At 44.5% G+C, this 7,045-nt stretch overlaps 1 non-coding gene across 1 annotated transcript; it reads left to right on the top strand.

The window, feature by feature from the left end:
- Positions 1-3,223: 3,223 nt before the first annotated feature.
- Trnan-guu (transfer RNA asparagine (anticodon GUU)) lies at positions 3,224-3,296 on the top strand. The gene has a single exon. It is a non-coding gene; the product is annotated as a tRNA-Asn (tRNA).
- The last annotated feature ends 3,749 nt before the right edge of the window (positions 3,297-7,045 follow it).

Genomic DNA, 7,045 nt, shown 5'->3' with positions numbered 1-7,045 from the left:
AACTATGACGATGTAGAACGAGACGAACATTTATGTAAACGAGACAACTAACGAGACGGATGTTACATTTGCACGCTCAATGTTACACTAAAGCTGATGCTCAAGACACCAAGCTATGTAAGTGCGTAAACGAAATCAACAGTTCATAGCTCCGTTTGAAGAGACACCCGTGGTAGATAAAACGTCTCACTTGATAGGGCGCACTCAATAAGGTGTTGGCCAGGACCAGTTCTCGGAGGCTGTAGGTAGATCGGCATAAGAGGATACGACGTCACACAGTCGATTCCGGCGATTCAATGCGCGGTCAATACACGTCAGGCACGGGTGACACTGCAGCCTTGCGGGTTTTCCGGGCGTCTTTACGACGGCCTCGATAAAGCATGGCTACCGCGCCTTGTGGGTAGCCCCCATAATCGTGTTCTTCCGAATCATCCACTCTCACTCAGACACTCTCTCTATCTTCTTCCTCTTCCCCTGTCCTTTTACTTGGGCTATTCTGCCCGTTCCCTGTGGTGACACCTAGGCAAAACATACCCCCACAAAGTGATTGTCCATGTTTAACTGTGAAACTTCGCCCTCATCGAAGCCGTTTCCGATGCGCGCACCACCACTGTCATCTACCTCATCACAACCTACTACATTCTGCCCTTTGCTTTCGAGGTTTTCTTGACTGCAAACCCTTATTTCTGTCTTATTTCGACGAGCCCCCCTTTCCTATTCTGGTTCGCTACAAGCATTGTGAGGGCCTCTGTTCTGGCAGTCTTGTTGCCTTATGGAGCTTAAAACTCTTTCGTTACCGCACCTATTCGAATCGATCACCGGTGATTGATGATTTATACTGCTTATTTCGACGTGTTGCAGTGGTTTCTCGTACACCTAATGCGACCAGGGGTTATATACGACACTGCACTTTTAAAATCAGTTTAAATTTTCCCGCTCTGGCAACATTGAGCTTTTTGACGGCGTTTTTATCGAGCTGAGGTACGGGCGTTTTGGAGGAAGGGGACTTGGCTGCTGCACTTGACAAAAAAGCATGCAGATCGTCGTTAGGCTGCATAAACCATAATATTTGTGTGTCAAAAGGCTCCTGGCAACTCAAGTACCAAATAATGTTGTCAACTTTGTAATCCGACAGCGTTGAGAGGTGATAATTACTTGAAAATGACACGAGCTAGTTAGTAGTCACCTTTGGTTCAGAGAAAGGACAGCTTTATTCTGACTAAGCTTATTTCCAATGATCCCCCGCATGTCTAGCAAGTGTGCCCGGCATTTTCAGTCAGTTTCCATCAGTTTCGGTTTCGTTTTTGCATTGCGAAATTCATATTTGCGCTACTACGCAGCTACCCAACTACAAACTCATTTGCCACGGCGGCTCCATTGCCCGCTACTGTTCCTCGAAACAAGCATGCTGCCCGTGCTTCCACTTTATGTACGCCTTACTTCTGCGATAACAGCTTTCGCTGAAAGTCAAAAGGTAACACCAAGTCGACAGGTATCAGTTCAGACGAGGAGAATGCTTCCAATTGGCCTTGAACACTGCCAGATGTTCACCGGCCAGTTTCGGTTTTCATACGAGAGTCTTTCCTGAGGTCTAGTGTTTCTGCTTAGTAGAACTGTCTCTCCTGACCAAGTCTCCAACAGCCTTGTATTTCTTCATGTTCAAAATTGTTAGGTGGCGCAGCAATTTAGTTTGCTCGTAGTGCTGAACTCACTTCGTAGCACGACAGCGGCTTGGTGAAATCTTGCTGGGCACGATTCTAATGCAGCATACCTTATTCCTGCAAGCACGGCTACCATAGTGAGAGAGAACATGATAATTAACCGCAAATGAAAGTTCTGACTGATAAGTGGTTATCACACCATCAACATTCATCCACCAAAGTGTTTGGTCTTTTTCGTTTGGTTTTTTCGTATGGATTGCTTATCTTCAAATAATGTGCTGGTCATATTCATTGCCAAGGTGTTTTGACATCATGTGGAGGGTAACTGTGGGCTTTAATAATGTCAAACCACCAGAACCTTCCGAAAAAGCAAAATTTGAAATAGTGGTTGGGCTTCACCACAAGGCATGGGCACCACGCGGGCTAACAATTTCTTCTGTATCTGACAAATTGTACCGTGCAACTCAATTTTTTTTCTAGAATGGGTTTTTGAAATGTTTACCTACAAAATGCATATTCTAACTTTTTGTGTATACACAACCTACTTTTTAAAATTTTCTTCGACGCGTGGACAAAAATTTCGAATTCAATCATTTTTTCGCAATCATTATTTAAAAAACATTATTAAAACTCGTGTCGTTGGAAAGCACATGAAATCATGTGCATTTTATGTCACTGCAATGTGTGCCTCACCAATATGTATAGCACTAAAAAAATGTTTTGTTAGACCTCCAGAAATTGGTCAATTTCCCACGGTAACGGAAGAGTTAAGAGGGATCAACGCTAGTAGACACTCTCGACACACCGTAGACGCTCGAGTAATGACCTGGGGAAAAAAAGAAGGTCGCCTTCACCCCGAGTAGTCTTAGTGGCTCTGGCTACCTCCCTCAAGTGAAGGAGACAAAAATACCTTGACATAAATGTCCAAGAAAGTGGTGGGGAAAGAGCCACCGGTAGCGTAGTGGTCATCTTACCACAACGGTATTCTAGATGTCTTGGGTTGGGATTCGGGCGGGCATGTTTTCACACTTTCTTCCTGACACCAAAAATTCTTCGTCTGTTTCTATGACCTTCCGCATTCCCCCTTTGCTTTCCGAGGTGTTCTTGACTGAGAACCCTAATTTTATTTATATATATATATATATATATATATATATATATATATATATATATACATACATATATATTTTTTTTCCACTTTCTTATTTTCAAATTTTTTATCTTCTTTTACTAAATCCTCCGCTTTGCTTTCCCAGTTCATCTATACTGCCCGTTCTTATTTCTGTCTTATTTTCAACGAACCTCTCATTTCCTATTCTGATTCGCTACTTGCATAGCGAGGGCCTCTGTTCTGGCACTCTTAGTGCCATAGGGCGCTTAAGAGGGTTCAACACTGGTCGACCACTCTCGACATGTCGTAGACGCTCGAGTCACGACCAGGGTGTTAAAAAAAAGGTCCCTTTTACCCAGAGTAGTCCCAGTGGCGCTGGCTACCACGCCCAGGCGCAGTATACAAAAACACCTGAACATAAATACCCCATAAAGTGGAGGCTAAAGTAGCCCCGCCGGTAGCGTAGTGGTCATCGTACCAGACCGTTATTCTGGAGGTCGTGGGTTCGGATCCCGCCTGGCGGGCATTTCTTCTCCACTTTCTCCTTTTCCAATTTCTTTAGCTTGTGCTACTACATCGTCCCCTTTGCTTTCCGAGGTCATCTTGACTGCCAATTCTTATTTCTATATATATTTCTATATATATATATATATATATATATATATATATATATATATATATATATATATATATATATATATATATATAGCGAATCAGACAATGGAGAATGAGGGGCTCCGTATAAGGGTTGGCAGTCAAAAAAACTTCGGAAAGCAAAGAGGAGGTTGTGGTGGGTCATAGAAAGAGATGAAGAATTTTTTGGTCGAAAATTAAGTGGTGAAAAAATGCCCGCCGGGTGGGAACCGAACCCACGACCTCGAGAATACTGGTCTGGTGCGATAACCACAACACTACCGGCGGGGCTGCTTCCCCAGCACTTTCTCGAGTATTTATGTTAAGGTATTTTTGTTTCCTGTACTTGGGGGTGGTAGCCAGCGCCACTCGGACTACTCGGGGTAAAGGGGACCCTCTTTTTAACCCCCGGGCCGTGACTCGAGTGTCTACGACATGTCGATAGTGGTCGACCAGCGTTGAACCCTCTTAAGCTCCCTTTGGCACCAAGACTGCCAGAACAGAGGCCCTCGCTAAGCATGTAGCGAATCAGGAAATGGGAAATGAGGGGCTCCATGAAATAAGACAGAAAATAAATGTTGGCAGTCAAGAAAACATTAGAAGGCAAAGGGGAGGTTGTGTTGGGTCATAGAAAGAGATGAAGAATTTTTTGAGTCGAAAAGAAAGTGGTGAAAAAATGCCCGCCGGGTGTAAACCGAACCGACGACCTCCAGAATACCGGTCTGGTGCGATAACCACTACGCTACCGGCGGGGCTGTTTCCCCAGCACTTTCTCGGGTATTTATGTTCAGGTATTTTTGTTTCCTGCACTTGGGGGTGGTAGACAGCGCTACACGGACTACTCGAGGTGAAGGGGACCTTCTTTCTAATCTCCGGGCCGTGACTCGAGTGTCTACGACATGTCGAGAGTGGTCGACCTGCGTTGAACCCTCTTAAGCTTATTTTGGCACCAAGACTGCAAACACAGAGGGCCTCGCTAAGCATGTAGCGAATCAGAAAATTGGAAATGAGGGGCTCCGTGAAATAAGACAGAAAATAGGGGTTGGCAGTCAAGAAAACCTCGGAATGCAAAGGGGAGGTTGTGGTGGGTTATAAAAAGAGATGAAGAATTTTTTGAGTCGAAAAGAAAGTGGAATATATATATATATATATATATATATATATATATATATATATATATATATAAATATATATATATATATTGTAGTGTGAAGAGGTGACAGTGGTCGACGCACTCCAGGAACCCTTGAAAAAGCGCATCAGGAGCAGAGGCGGGCAATGCTTGAGTGCCGGTATGGGGATGAGGCAGAGATAATTAGAAGGATCAGAATGGGGTGTTGTGCATATGGCAGACATTCTCAGATAATGAATAGCAGCCTACCATTGTCGCTGAAGAAGAAAGTGTATGACAGCTGCATCTTACCGGTACTCACCTACGGGGCAGAAACTTGGAGGCTCACTAAGAGGGTTCAACTTAAATTGAGAACAACTCAGCGGGCAATGGAGCGGAAAATGATAGGTGTAACATTAAGGGACAGGAAAAGAGCGGAGTGGGTCAGGGAGCAAACTGGTGTTAAAGACATATTAGTAGAAATTAAGAAGAAGAAATGGACGTGGGCAGGACATGTAATGTGAAGGCAAGATAACCGCTGGTCATTAAGGGTAACAGAGTGGATTCCTAGAGAAGGCAAGCGTTGCAGGGGGCGGCAGAAAGTTAGATGGGCAGATGAGATAAAGAAGTTTGCGGGGATAAATTGGTCACAGTTGGCACAGGACCGAGGCAATTGGAGAATAATGGGAGAGGCCTTTGCCCTGCAGTGGGCGTAGATAGGCTGGTCATGATGGGGATGTACCCCGCACCTCACCAAAAGGTTACGTGGCGGCAGGGCGAATGCCAGGAACAATGGCTGAATGCCAAGCGATGTATTTACATGATGACGCCCATCACAGCACCAAGCAAAGCCCGGCACCACGCACACAACCTCGTCCTCTTCGACTTCTCTTCGTGACAATATATATAATTATATACATATAAATAAAGTGGAATATATATATAGTTGAGAAAATGGTATACTCACGATTAATTCAAAAACAGTGGTTTACTGACGTTTTGACTGGAGGTACAGCCTTCGTCTGATGTAACATACAACTTAGAAGCATGCACGCTTTTATAGGTACAGAAGGTGTTCTACTGTACACCCTTGTAAGGAACGTTGGCGGGTTGCGGGGAGGTAACAGAGAAAGGTAGGGCACTATGCATGTGCGTACAAACTTTCGCACCGTTCTGCTCTCACAAACTATCAACAGCAACGAAAATAAAGGAAGATGCGGCACAGCAGACGACAAAGTACTCTCCTAGAAGCTAAGCAATATACAACTTCATTCAATAAAAACGTTACAGGGTAGGAAGCTGTAGAAAACCACACTTCTCGTACAAATTGCACGAATATTTATAATGGTGCAGGGAACGGCTTGACACACAAACTGCAAAGTACTAGAACAACAAATAAAGAACGGAGGGCGCCGTTGGCACATCTATTTCTGAAATTACCAATTACGGGTGGCGTGGGGAATGTCAGGGCAGTTTACAAGTTCACAGAAGTCACAAAAGAGCGCACATGCCAGCAACGCAACAAACTATTTAGCTAGGCAAGAAGTAGCTAGGTGTATCCTGCGTAGAAGTAACTAATAAATCCGCCACCAGTAAGGGTCGACAGGTTTCCGTGTATATGATCAAAGCATGTCACAGCAGACTGGACGCATGCGAAGACGTGAGTAATAAATGTGAAATGTTAGGGTGAACTAAATTGTCCAAGAAGCGGAGGGGGGAGAACCGGTGCGCATGGCAAATGGTGAGTGACCGCGCCAAGGGCGCGTTCGTTATAACTAATTCACCCTATACCCAAAAAAGTGGCTGCCAACCACAGTCAATGCACCCCACCTCTCAACTGGAGTGGAAGGTGGGAGCGGAGGCGTAAAGGGAATGCAGCTACTATTGTACGAAACAAAGGACAGGGAAAAGGGGGAGGGAACGTTTGGTGGCCAACAGTGTTCAATATGGCGAATGAAACAAAAACAGAAAAAAACAAAAAAGGTAAAATGGCTTAGGTACCCACAATTACGATAATTTTCCCAAACATTCATTATTGCCTCAGGACGCAGATTTGAACTCGTAAATCAGGTGGGATTCACGGATTAGTCGATCGTTGTTTGGGCGAAGCCCAGATTGTAATATCGTGGCCCTGAGTTGGCCAAAACAGTGCCCAGGAAGGTTAATGTGTTTTGAAAGTGGGAGAGATGGCAGAGTTTTGGAATGTGACTTGTGAATAATTAACCTAGTTCTGAATGACTGTTGTGTTTGCCTGATGTATTGTAGGTGGCACACAGTAAACCCGGGCAAATATGCCACATTGAAACTATCAGAGTTCAGATTTCCTCTGATTTTTTTGACAAAAGTCACAGGCAGAACTGACGCCGGTATTCGTTGTGGCCATGTCCGTGCATATTTGACATCGAGGCTTCCCGCAAGGACGGCATCCCCCGGTCATCCGAGTCCTTATTTTGGATTAGGTCAGGACATCCCTAATGTTTTTGTTTCTCCTGTGCACAACACGTACAGGAGAAACAAAAACATTAGGTA

The sequence above is a fragment of the Haemaphysalis longicornis genome, unplaced genomic scaffold (assembly GCF_048455015.1).
Source record: "Haemaphysalis longicornis isolate Haplotype H1 unplaced genomic scaffold, Haemaphysalis longicornis Haplotype H1 scaffold_11, whole genome shotgun sequence".
In the NCBI taxonomy this organism is placed as follows: domain Eukaryota; kingdom Metazoa; phylum Arthropoda; class Arachnida; order Ixodida; family Ixodidae; genus Haemaphysalis; species Haemaphysalis longicornis.
This window is presented reverse-complemented; position numbering and strand designations above follow the sequence as displayed.